Genomic DNA, 12,296 nt, shown 5'->3' on the forward strand with positions numbered 1-12,296 from the left:
AAGGACAGAGAGGAAAGAAAGAAAGAAGAAAGGAAGGAAGGAAAGAAGGAAGGAAGAAAGGAAGGAAGACAGACAGAGATAGAAGGACAGAGAGAGGGAAGGAGGGAGAAAGAGACAGAGACAGAGAGACAGAAAGAAAGATAGGAAGACAGAGAGATAGAAGGACAGAGAGAGAGGGAAGGAGGGAGGGAGAAAGAGACAGAGACAAAGACAGAGAGAAACAGACAGAGACAAAGAGACAGAGAGAGATAAAGAGAAAGAGAGAGAGAGGTAAGCCACCAGGTCCTGGAGTCCAGGCTTGAGCAACTCAGCTCTCTAACTAGGCATGTGCCAATGACAGTTGTCTCGGTGGCTTGCTATATAAGATCAAGATCACTGGGTGGCACTAAATGCTTATGCTATACCACCTTATTCATTGCTCCCTATGTACTATATACCCTGATACTGAAATACCAGCTTTTGCCAGACTGGCTTTTCCCAGTGCTTTCCAGGGCTCTTATCAAAGGATATGATTGAATCTCATTATACTTTATAACTAGCTTGGGTTGTGTCCCCATTTCCATAGGAATTTAATCTCTTTTCCAACTTTACATGACCTGAAAATATTACTCATTCATCTTCTCAGTTAAATAGTCCCTGTTAGAGGGAAAACAGAATCAAAGGCTTTCAGGCCCCCAAATGGTAGACAACCGACTTTTTCTGGAGAGTTCTGAAATCTCTTCTCCTTCCACCTTTTCTTCTGTGTCTAGTGTCTCCCAGGTGCATGCAAAGACTATATTGATAAAGTAGAGCCATATTGTTCTCAGAGGAAGAACGTCTGGACCGGGAATAATTGCTATTTGCTTTCAGGGACTCTTCAGTGGCCTTCTAGAGAACAGCTAGATATGGTCCTGCTGCATCCTTCACAGACCCACCTTTGGAGGGTCCTTAACCAAGTGGGATTTTCTCTGGTGGAGCTTTAGGATGTTTCTCAGGCATCTTCCTCTCGTGGTTTCATGGAGAAGGGAGGGAAAGTCAGAGAGAGGGACAATTTATGATCACACAGCTAGTATCAGAGGCAGGACTTCAACTCAGTTTTCCAGCATTCTTTCTACTATACCATACCATGATAGGAGGAACTGGATATTTTGGATCAATACTAATGTCATCTTGGCATATTTTAAGAGCAGGAAGAGCTTCTTAAAGATTAGCTGGAGGGTAGTTGGGTGGCTCAGTGGATAGAGTTCCAGGCCTAAGAGACAGGAGGTCCTGGGTTCAAACGTGACCTCAGATACTTCCAAGCTGTATGACCATGAGCAAGTCATTTATTTAATCCCAATTGCCTTGCTCTTCTGCCTTGGTCTTTGATTCTAAGAAGGAAAAGTTTTTTAAAACCTGGAATTTAAACCTAGGTCTTCTGCCCTCAAAGCCAGTAATCTTAAACTATTCCAAACTACTTTTTGTGATAGTTTTCATTTGGTCTTTTTGTTGAAGTGGGCAAAATACTAATAATAGATTTTTTTCTGGGGGAGAGTGTTTGGAAGTAGACTTCAGGGCAAAGATTATCTGGGAGGAACTCAGATAAAAATATGAATAATAATTTACATTTATATATTGCTTTGAGCTTACAATGTGCTTTATAGACATTATTTCATGACATTCATTCATTCATTCGCTTGATTAGATTTATTCATTCACATTTGCACCAGCACTGGGTATATGAAGTTAAAATGAAACAATCCCTGTCCTAAAGGAGCTTATGTTCTATTGGAGGGAGGGAAACAATGTATACTTTAGAGATTAAAATTAATATTCAATAACTAAATATTATATTTTATAAAGTTTTATTAATAATAAACTAACATAAAATACTAGGGTGAAAAGGTACTAAACTAACTTTAGCAGCACTCATGAAGAAGAGAGCAAGAGGGAGGAGCAACAGAACTCATAAAACAATAACGTGACCATGCAAACATGGAGGCACAAGAGAGATTAAATGGAATTTTGGGAAATACTAAAGGACTTCTGGGGGATGAAGTCCAAGGTTCAAAATATCCATTTATATAGTACACAGAAAAGTAAATCTAAAATATATTTAAATTAGATAAAAAAGCATTTTGTAAGGGGAAGAGCACTAATGACCAGAGAGATCAGGATTGGCCCCTAGTAGGAGGTGGTATGTTGAAAGAAGGATTTCTGAACTTTGAAGGAAGAATTCTTTGAGTCAAGAGTGCCAAAGGTACAGAGGAATGAAAGAACATATCCTGTTCTGGGAACAGTAGACAGTTTAACTAGAATGTGGAGTACATGAAGGACAAGAGTATGCAATAAGTTTGGAAAGGTAGCCTGGCCCCAGATTCTCTGAAAAGTAAAGTAACTATAAGCTTTCAATCAACCTCAGAGAATTGTCTTGAGGATCAAATGATATTAAATAAGTGTAGCATTTCTTCTGAAGACACTATCTACTAGGCACTCACACTAATAGGCTGATGTCTCCAGGACTGACTGACTTAGCTTTCTAGAAATAAGCCTGAGAGACTGTAGTTCTGTTGCTCATAAGCCCCCATCAGTATGTTCTTCATTGATAATCAATCAGTTGACTCCTCTAACTTCTACAAAAGGAATTTATTGAAAAGGCAAAAATAGTTGTTGTAAAACATTTACCTCAAGAAATTTGGAATTATGCCTAAAGGGCTGTAAAACAATGCATATCCTTCAATCTAGTAATACCACTACTAGGTCTATATCTCAAAGAGATTTTAAAAAATGGGAAAGGACCTGCTTGTACAAAAATATTTATAGCTGCTCTTTTTGTGGTGACAAAGAATTGGAAACCAAAGGGGAATCCCTCAATTGGGGAATGATTGAACAAATTGTGGCATATGGTGGTGACGGAATACTATTGTGCTATAAGGAATGATGAACGAGATGATTTAAAAAAGAGCTGGAAAGTCTTACATGAACTGATGCAGAATGAAATAAGCAGAACCAGAATAACATTATACGCAATAACAGCAACATTGTGGGATGGTCAAATATGACAGATTGATGCTAACAGCAATACAATGATCCAGGACAATTCTGAGGGACTTATGAAAAAGAATGCTATCCACCTCCAGAGAAAGAACTGTTAGAGTAAGAATGAAGATGAAAAAACATGATTTATCACTTGTTATTTGGGTATATATTTTGGAGTTTTGGTTTTACAAGATTATGCACTTTTAAAAATGAATAATATAGAAATGTATTTTGTATGATAATATATGTATAACCCAGATCAAATTGCTTGCCAGCTCCAGGAGAGGGAGAGAAGAAAGGAGGGAGACAATTTTGATCATATAACTTCAGAAAACTAATGTGGAAATTTATTAAAAATTTTTTAAATTAAAGAAACATTTACCTCAAATTGAGAGTATATTCTCCTATTGCCCACACAGAATCACCAAGGACCTGGGACAATTTCAAGGTACAAAGGTAGACACGCATGTAGAGAAAGTGTGGGACAAAAGGGTGCCTCACAACTCCTGGCACTGAGAGATTCTCTTTCTACTTTTGTGCAGTCCTTGCCAAGTTCCCTTTAGGTATAGCTCCCAACTGGGTTCTGAGGGTTCAGTAGTTGAGCCCATAGCCAATATTTCTTGAGGGATTCCATTCCTTGGAATGGTTTTTTTTTTAGGTAATTTTCTGCTTATGCTTCAGCATCTTCCATTTCTATCCATTACTACCATCCTGGTGGCCACTATTACCACCAACATTTTGCTCTAAAGAGACTTTTGATGGGACCTTTGGATCTCCCAAACTCACAAAATTTCCCAGAAACTTCCATCTTGAAATATTCATTCATGTAAGATCAGGAAAGAATAAATATAAAGAAACAAAGGAGGCCATGTGCTCACCCCTGCCATGGCCATTATTCAACACTGCTTGTGGTGGAAGGATTGGACAGTCTGGGTGCTTACAAACGGAACACTCTCTAGTCCCCAAAGGAGATTCTGCAGCCTTGTGGGAAGCTCTTCTATATCAATGCCAGAAAGACTGACAAAACTACTTGGCTGGGGCAGCTAGGTGGTTCAAAGGACAGAGAACCAGGCCTTGAGTTGGGAGGACCTGGGTTCAAATCTGGATGACCCTAGGCAAGTCACTTAACTCCAATTGCTTAATGCATGCCACTCTTCTGTCTTAGAATCAATAGAAGGTAAGAATTTAAAAAAAAAGAAAGGAGGAAAGAAAGAAAGAAAGAAAGAAAGAAAGAAAGAAAGAAAGAAAGAAAAGAAACTCTTGGTTGGTGGCTTGAGTATGGTGCCTGCTGGTACATAATTTCTTCCATAGATAGTTAATATAATAACATATTGCTTTTCAGGAGGTTTAAGACAGGTAGCACATGAAATAATTCAGACTACTTTTAAGTGCAATGAAACAAATGTCATCTGGTATACAGAGAAAGTATTATATAGAGGAGGATATAATGTGGGGAGCACGATGGGAAAGAATTTCAGTGTAAAAAAAGCATCAATAAAATTGTCTTATAAATAAGTTGGACGAGGTGATCTCTAAGAGCTCACTGAGTTCTAAGTTCTATGATTCTATGAGAGTCCAAGTCTCTCTCTGAGCTTTCGTGATCTCTTTCTATTGAAGAGGAATTTATAAAGCCCAGTTCCTAAGTGATACTCAGAGGATCATTGATTTCGGGCTGGAAGGGACCCTGGGGTCATTGAGTCTAAAATGCCTTCGTCTTGTGAACAGAGACCCAGAAAGGGGAAATTACTTGTCCAAGGTCATGTAGGTAGCTAGTGATAGAGTTAGATGAGGATCGAGAGAGCTATTATTCCTCTGAACTCGAAATTCAAGGGGACTCTGGAAGAGTTCCTAAAGGAGACGAGCAATGTCACTTCTGTAAACCTCAGCTTTCTTCTATTTACCCTCTTTGGTCTTTTCTTAGACCAGGGGTGGAGCAGAGCTGAGTGGGACAGCGATTTTCTGTCCCGGTTCAGCTATGAGTCTAAGTCCTTTCCGATCCCCGCTCTGCTGCCCTCACTCTTCAGACACCTCCCACCCCACCTCCCCAGCAGGAGCTTGGCTCAATCCCACTTTGCTCTGGGAATGACCAGCTTTAAGAGAAGGTCAATAGAGGGACAGCAAGGTGGCTTAGCAGATACAGAGTCAGGTCTAGAGTCAAGGAGGTCCTGGGTTCAAATGGGTGACCCTAGGCAAGTCACTTAACCCCAATGGGTACCTAGTCTCAGTCCTAAGACAGAAGATAGAAGGGTTTTTTTGAAAGATGGAGAGGGCTGAGTGGTGAATTGGGAAAAGTTCTGGTGACCAGCAATAGAACCTCAAAGCTCTGGTGATTTTTCTTCCTAAATGAAAGGAGACGGAATTGGAATAATAAAGTCAATGAGAGGTGAAGCCAGAACTTGTGTGTGTGCGTGTGAATCTTGGGGAGAGGGGGGTGACTCGTTGGGGGGTACTCCGTGAAGGGCAACTAGGGAAAAGGAAGGAAGGTACAAAAACAGGTAGCGCTGTTGTTGCCTGTGACAGCTTTAACTACCTTGCCTGGGAGAAGGCAAGATGTTCCCACCCATCATTGCACATAATTATTGGGGCTGGGATTCCGGGGTGATAGCCCGTAATTAAACATAATGACTTTATGTTGCTCTGCCCAAGCAGGAGCCCAGACATTTCAAGATAATGGCTTTTCTTCTCTTTTTATTTGGAGCATATTAGCTCCCTGCATGGACTGAAAGGCACCTATTAACACAAGTGCATTTGATAATTAGGTTGGGCCTGACTTCTATGCTATTCATTTACTACTTAAAGTCAAACCCGATAAGCCCCTCGCTGTGGGGCCGGGACAAGAGGAGAGGCAGAGGAGGGGCGTCTGATGCCCCTCGGAAAGGCTTCACGGACTGTTCTCTGGGGATGGATTGGGGGCTGGAGCCAGGGAGAGGACTAGGGAAGGAGGCACGGAGAAGGAACAGGCTTTGGGGGCAAAAGGACTAGGAGCCCCAAGGACTAGACTGCATGCTGGTCCTTGGCTTGCCTGAGCATTGCTCTCCATCTCCATAGAAGGAAGATGGCTGCACCCTGACATCTCCCATAGGGAAGACTTTTTCTTGAGTAGAGCCTCTCCTGTCCAGGTTACCTTGCTTCTGCCTACATGGATGCAGAGTTCAGAGGTGTCCCAGACATCCTCTAGTCAAACCCCATCATTTTACTGTTGAGGAAACTGGAACTTGAGGAGGTTAAGTGACTTGACCAATGTAATACAGATAGGATGTATCGGATGGGATTTGAACCCAGAGATTCTCTGACTCCAGACTCAGTGTTCATTCCGAAGTAACCCATTATAGACTATAAAGTCCTTCAGGGAGGGATGGTTAGGTGGCTCCCTGGATAGAGTGCCAGGCCAGGAGCTGGGTTCAAATCTCACCTGAAGCACTTCTTAGCGGTGTGACCCCGAGCAAGTTGCTTCACCCCAGTTGCCTAGCCCTTGCCCATCTTTCTTAGAATTGTTACCAGGACAGAAAGTATGGGCTAAAATAAAAGTCCTAAAGGGTAGAGACAGTTTGATTTTTGTGTTTGTGTTCCCAGTTCCTGGCGTATAGTAGGTGTTTAATAAATACTCGTTAGATTAGCTGATTGTTCTGTACTTTTTAATAGCTCCAGGAATAGAATGATTCTGTTTGATTTAGAAGCAGGGGATGCGGCTACTTCTATAGCCGATCTGGGCAAAGGAAGAAAGTCTCAGTAAGAATTGTTTCTTCACAGAAGAAAAACAACTGCTTGATCACAGGGTTCGATGGGGATATGATTGGGGATGTTGACTCTAAACGATCACCCTGGTGCAAATATTAATACTATGGAAATAGGGCTTGATCAAGGACACATGTAAAACCCAGTGGAATTGCTCATTGGCTGCTGGAGGGGGGTGAGAGGAGGGGAGAGAAAGAACATGAATCATGTAACCATGGAAAAATAGTCTAAATTAATTAAATATATAAAAAATTTAAGACTGAAAAAAAAAAGAATTGTGTTTCTTGCAACATTAAAAAAAAAAAAAAAGATGATCTTTCTAGGGGACAGCTGGGTGACTCAGTGGCTTGAGAGCCAGGCCTAGAGATGGGAGGTCCCAGGTTCAAATCTGGTTTCAGACACTTCCTTGCTGTCCAACCCTTGGCAAGTTACTTAATCCCCATTGTTTAGTCCTTACCTCTCATCTGCCTTAGAACCAATACACAGCATTAATTCTAAGAAAGAAGATAAGAGTTAAAAAAAATTCTTCTTTATTAGAAGCAACATGATAAGTGGATGTATAGTTCAGTTCAGATGGGGCCCTATGGGGCACTTTGCTATAATTCCTTTGCTTTCCAAAAATGGCCAAAAGATTGTTGAATTGAGGGTTAGAGCGTATGAATTTGAATCTCTTCTATTCTATTTACCATCTATGTGACCTTGGACAAGTAGTTTAGGCTCTCTGAACTTCAGATTCTACATCTGTAAAATGGGTTGGTGGGGGCTGGATGAAATGATTGCTAGGTCTCTTTTAGCTCTAGTCACTTCATTCCCTTTGAGCTTTTGACGCTGTTGGCTTTCCACTTCCCCCCCTGACATTTCTCTCTCTTGGTGTTCCTCCTCTCTGCCCTCACTCTTCTTTGCTGGTTATCCTCTTTCTCCTGCCCTATAAATGTCCGTTTCCTTCAAGGCTTTGTCCTGGACTTCCTTCTATTTTTTTCTTCTCTCTATGAACTCCCAGATGATTTTTTTATCAGTTTCCATAAGAATAGAAATACAAGCACACACATGTGCACATGCGCACATACACACACTCCCAACTTCTCTCCTGAACTTCATGACCATTTTATTGCTGGGCATCTTTATTTGGATATTCTATAAGCATCTTGAATTTAACACAATCGGAAAGGAATTTGTTATTCGTTTTCCCAAAATCTGTTCTTCCAAGCATGTCTATTCTTTGAGCACCACCATTTTTCCAGCCCACCCAGGTTCATAATCTTAGAGTCGTTCTTATCTCTTCTCTCTCCCTCCTGCCTCTAACCAATCAATGACCAAATCTCGTGGGCTCTATCTCTGACACATCTCATATCCATCCTTTTCTCTCCACTCAGCTTCTACCATACTTCAGATCCTTAGACTTTACTCCTGGACTAAATAGAATTTGAAAAAAAATTCCAAACCCTTGCCTTCCATCTCAGAATCAATATTATGTGCTGGTTCCAAGGCAGAAGAAGGGTAAGGAGTAGGCAATAGAGGTTAAGTGACTTGCCCAGGGTCACCCAGCTAGGAAGTGTCTGGGGTCAGATTTGAACCCAGGTTCTCCCATCTTTAGGCCTGGCTCTCAAAACACTGAGCCACCTAGCTGCCACCTGGTGGTCTCCCAGTTTCCAGGCTCTCACCTTCCCAATCCATTTTTATAAAACTGTTCCCCTCTTCTCCTTGACTCAATCTTCAATGGCTCCCTATCATTTTTTGGGGTTAAAGACAAAAAAACTCTTCATAATTTAGTCTCCAACTATCTTTCTATTCCTCTTTCAAATTATTCCCCTTTACACATTCTCTGTTCTGATAAAATGGGCCAGCTGGTGACTTCCTGTACACAGAACTCCATTACCCATCTTCAACTTTGTGCTTTGCAGAGAGTGCTTCCTCCATGACTGGAATGCTCTCCTTCCTCATCTCTGCCTCTTAGAATCTTTAGCACTCTTCAGAATTCAGTTCAGGGGAGCAGCTAGATAGCTCAGTGGATTGAGAACTATGCCTAGAAATGGAAAGTCCTGGGTCCAAATGTGGTCTTGGATATTTCTTATCTATGTGACCCTGGGCAAGTCACTTGACCCCCATTGCCTAGTCCTTACTGATCTTCTGCCTTGGAACCAATATACGATATTGAACAAAAGGGAATGGTTTTAAAAAAATAATTCAGGTTCTATTCCCTATTTAAACCTTTCCTGCTCCTCTTTATCTCATCTCATCCCTTGTTTTTAGCGGTCCTTCCCTCTTAAAATCCTTTGTATCATTGCAAAATGTTGCCCTTTTCTTATTTGGACAATTTTATTAATAGAAAATGGATGAAATAAGGATAGTTACAGGAGGCATACTGAAAGAAGCAGCCCCTTAGAGAACACTTCTCACTTAGAATATAGATAATTCAGGTGTCCTATTTTCCAGACTCAATTTACATGAGACTAAGCACTCTAAGACTCAAAGCTAGGAAGCATTGTACCTAGAAATATTTTGTGGCTATGGAACAACTGTGTACTGCCAATTTGTGGTTCAGGCAGTGGTGGAATCATTTCAAAGAAGAGATACTACTTTAGAAAATTTGATTTGTTTGTTACATTAAAGTTCCCGGGTATCTCCCCCCCTCTCATTCCTTCCCATACTAGAGAAGGCATCATTTGAGAGAAAAACAAACATATAAAATAAAACTATGTCTTGGTTGTTTCTGTTTCTTTCTTTCTCTGAAGGTGGACATATACAAGTTATTCTTCAAATGATAGTTCTGTCACTATGTATAATTTCTTTTGAGCAAGCTAATTTCTAAAAAATAGGAAGATCTGCATGAGATAATGAAGAGACTCTACTTGAAAAAATTAAGATTGATCAAGATCGGACCAGTGAGGAATAGGACTGGAACTCTGAGTAAGTCTTAGGAGATAGCTCAAGTTTCATCATGTAAAGACCTCAGAGCCTACACTGCCATCTGCTGCTTGCAGGGACTGTGGTTTTTTTTTTTTTTTTTTTTTTTTTGTTTTGTTTTGTTTTTTGTCCTTTTGGATCCCTAGTGCTTAGCACAGTGTCTGGCACATAATAGATGTTTAATAAATATTAATAGACTGACTGAATGACTGGAAGAGCAGATAAGAGGAAGCGTTTGCTGCTTGAAAGAGCATATCGATTCCAGTTATGAAATGGCCAAAGGATATGAATGGACAGATATTAAGGGAAGAAATCCAATAGCTATATGAAAAAATGTTCCAAATCACTAATAATTAGGGAAATGCACAACAAAGCAAAAGATTTCATCTCACACCCTTCAGAGTGTAAAAGTTGACAAGGAAAATGACAAACATTGGAGGGGCTGCCAGGAAACAGGCACATTAATGCATTGTTTGTGGAGTTGCAAATTAGCAAAGATATTCTAGAAAACAAGTTGAAGCTATGCCCCCAAAGTTACTATTGCTTATATCCTTTCACCCAGCAATACCTCTAGTAGGGTCTATACCCCAAAGAAATAGGAGAAAGAAGAAAAAATCCTCTGTGTACCCAAATATGTGTAACATCTCTTTTTGTAGTGAGAAAGAACTAGAAATTAAAAGAGCATCAATAAATTGGGGAATGACTAGACAAGTTATAATTTATGATTGTAAAGGAATACCATTGTGCTATAAATTAAAAAAGAAATGGGAAGCATTATAGAAACTTATACAGAGTGAAATTAATAGGACCAGGACAATTAATGCTAAACAATAAATATCATCAAAAAGCAATTATTTTTTTAAACCATTACCTTCCATCTTAGAATCAATACTGTGTATTAGTTCCAAGGCAAGAGCAGTAAGGGCTAGGCAGTGGGGGTTAAGTGACTTATCCAGGATCACACCCCTAGGAAGTGTCTGAGGTCAGATTTGAACCCTGGCTCTCAATCTGCTGAGCCACCAAGCTGCTCCCCAAAAGAACAATTCTGAAAGACTTAACTGGAACCAATGAAATGATCATTCATTATTTCAGAGAATCATTGATTTAGAATGCTATTCACATCATGACAGAGAGGCGATAGACTCACATCAAAATAAGACACTCATTTTTTTAGACACGACCAACATGGAAGCTTATTTTGTCTGATTATTATTATTATCATTATTTGTGACAAGGGTTTGGTTTGGTTTGGTTTTTCTATTAGGGGCAGTGGGAGGAAAAAAAAAAGCTTTTACCAAGTGAAGACAATTTAAAATGAGTTAAATGGATGAAAAGCTTTGATGCTTTTCAAGCCAATTTGAGGAAAAGCTTTGTTGTTTGATAGCCTTGACTGTAGGCCAAAAGTTCTATCTTTCCCTTTCCCTGCCTTGCCTTCCACTGGCTTAGAAGTGGAAACTCCTCAGAACCTGGGAGTTGACCTGGAAAAGCTCTGCAGTCCCCAGGCTCAGGATTCTTTTGGCTGGAAGAGTTTAACAATGCCTCAGCAGCCCAGAAGAAGTAGCAGGTAGCTTTGAACATATCCTTTGAGTAAGGTGCAGTCTTTGTTGTCTCCACACTAATTTTCCTTATCTGTAAAATGGGCCTCCTCTGGACGAGTTGAGTAATGTTGAAGAAATTGCCAGAACTATGGATTAGAAGTCAGAGATTTTGATCTCTAGTACCAATCTCATCACTTCCTAACTGTATCAACTTGGATAAGTCACTAACCTCTCAGAGTCTCATTTCTTTATCTGTAAAATGGGATCATAAAATCTTTTCTATTTATATTAGAGGGCTGGGACAGTTGTATGGAATCAAAGGAGATAATACAGGGGAGTTGTAAATACTGCTGGGTATTGACAGTGTCAGAAGGATCATTGGTGGTTATGACTACCAGGCTCTTTCCTGTTGCTCCTGCCCAGCATGTAAACATCTCACTATCCTTTCCCTCCTCTTCCTCTGTGTAAGGCTGCATTCGGCTTTGACTTCAGCCAAGAGGGAGCTTTCAGAATTCTCACTTGCCGGCAGCCTCTCACGAAAGTAGCGTCTCTATTTGGCTTCTAAATTATTTAACCCCCCAAGGCCCTTTTAAAATATTAAAACTTTACATAGGTTTATGGCCAAAGCCTTGGAAGAGAACCATACCTTCCCTGCCCCCTTCACCTTGATGGACCCTGCCAACAAGGGCCCAAATCTGGGGAGAAGAAATTTCATCAAATAAGAAATCCTTGTTTACCCTGTACATTGGGATCATCATCTAGAGTCTATAGACTAGAGGCAGTTTTCAGAAGGGCTGGGGACTGGGATAGAAAAAAAGAACATGTCAATTGTCACTAATTTCTAACTGTAATTTAATACTGCCTTCAATTATGAATTAAAAAACATTCTGAGGGGTCTGTAGGTCTCATCATATTATCAAAGAGGGAGGAGAAAAGGATGGAGGGAAGGTAGAAGGAAGAGAGAGGGGGTAGAAAGAAGGAAGGAAGGGAGGGAGGGAGGAAGTGAGAGAGGGAGGGAGGGAGAAGGGGGGAGGAGGGAGGGAGTGAGAAAGGAAAGGGAGAGAGGAAGGAAAGGGGAGGGAGGAAGGAAGGGAGGAAAGGAAGGAGGGAAGAAGGGAGGAG

The sequence above is a fragment of the Gracilinanus agilis genome, chromosome 4, assembly GCF_016433145.1.
Source record: "Gracilinanus agilis isolate LMUSP501 chromosome 4, AgileGrace, whole genome shotgun sequence".
Classification (NCBI taxonomy): domain Eukaryota; kingdom Metazoa; phylum Chordata; class Mammalia; order Didelphimorphia; family Didelphidae; genus Gracilinanus; species Gracilinanus agilis.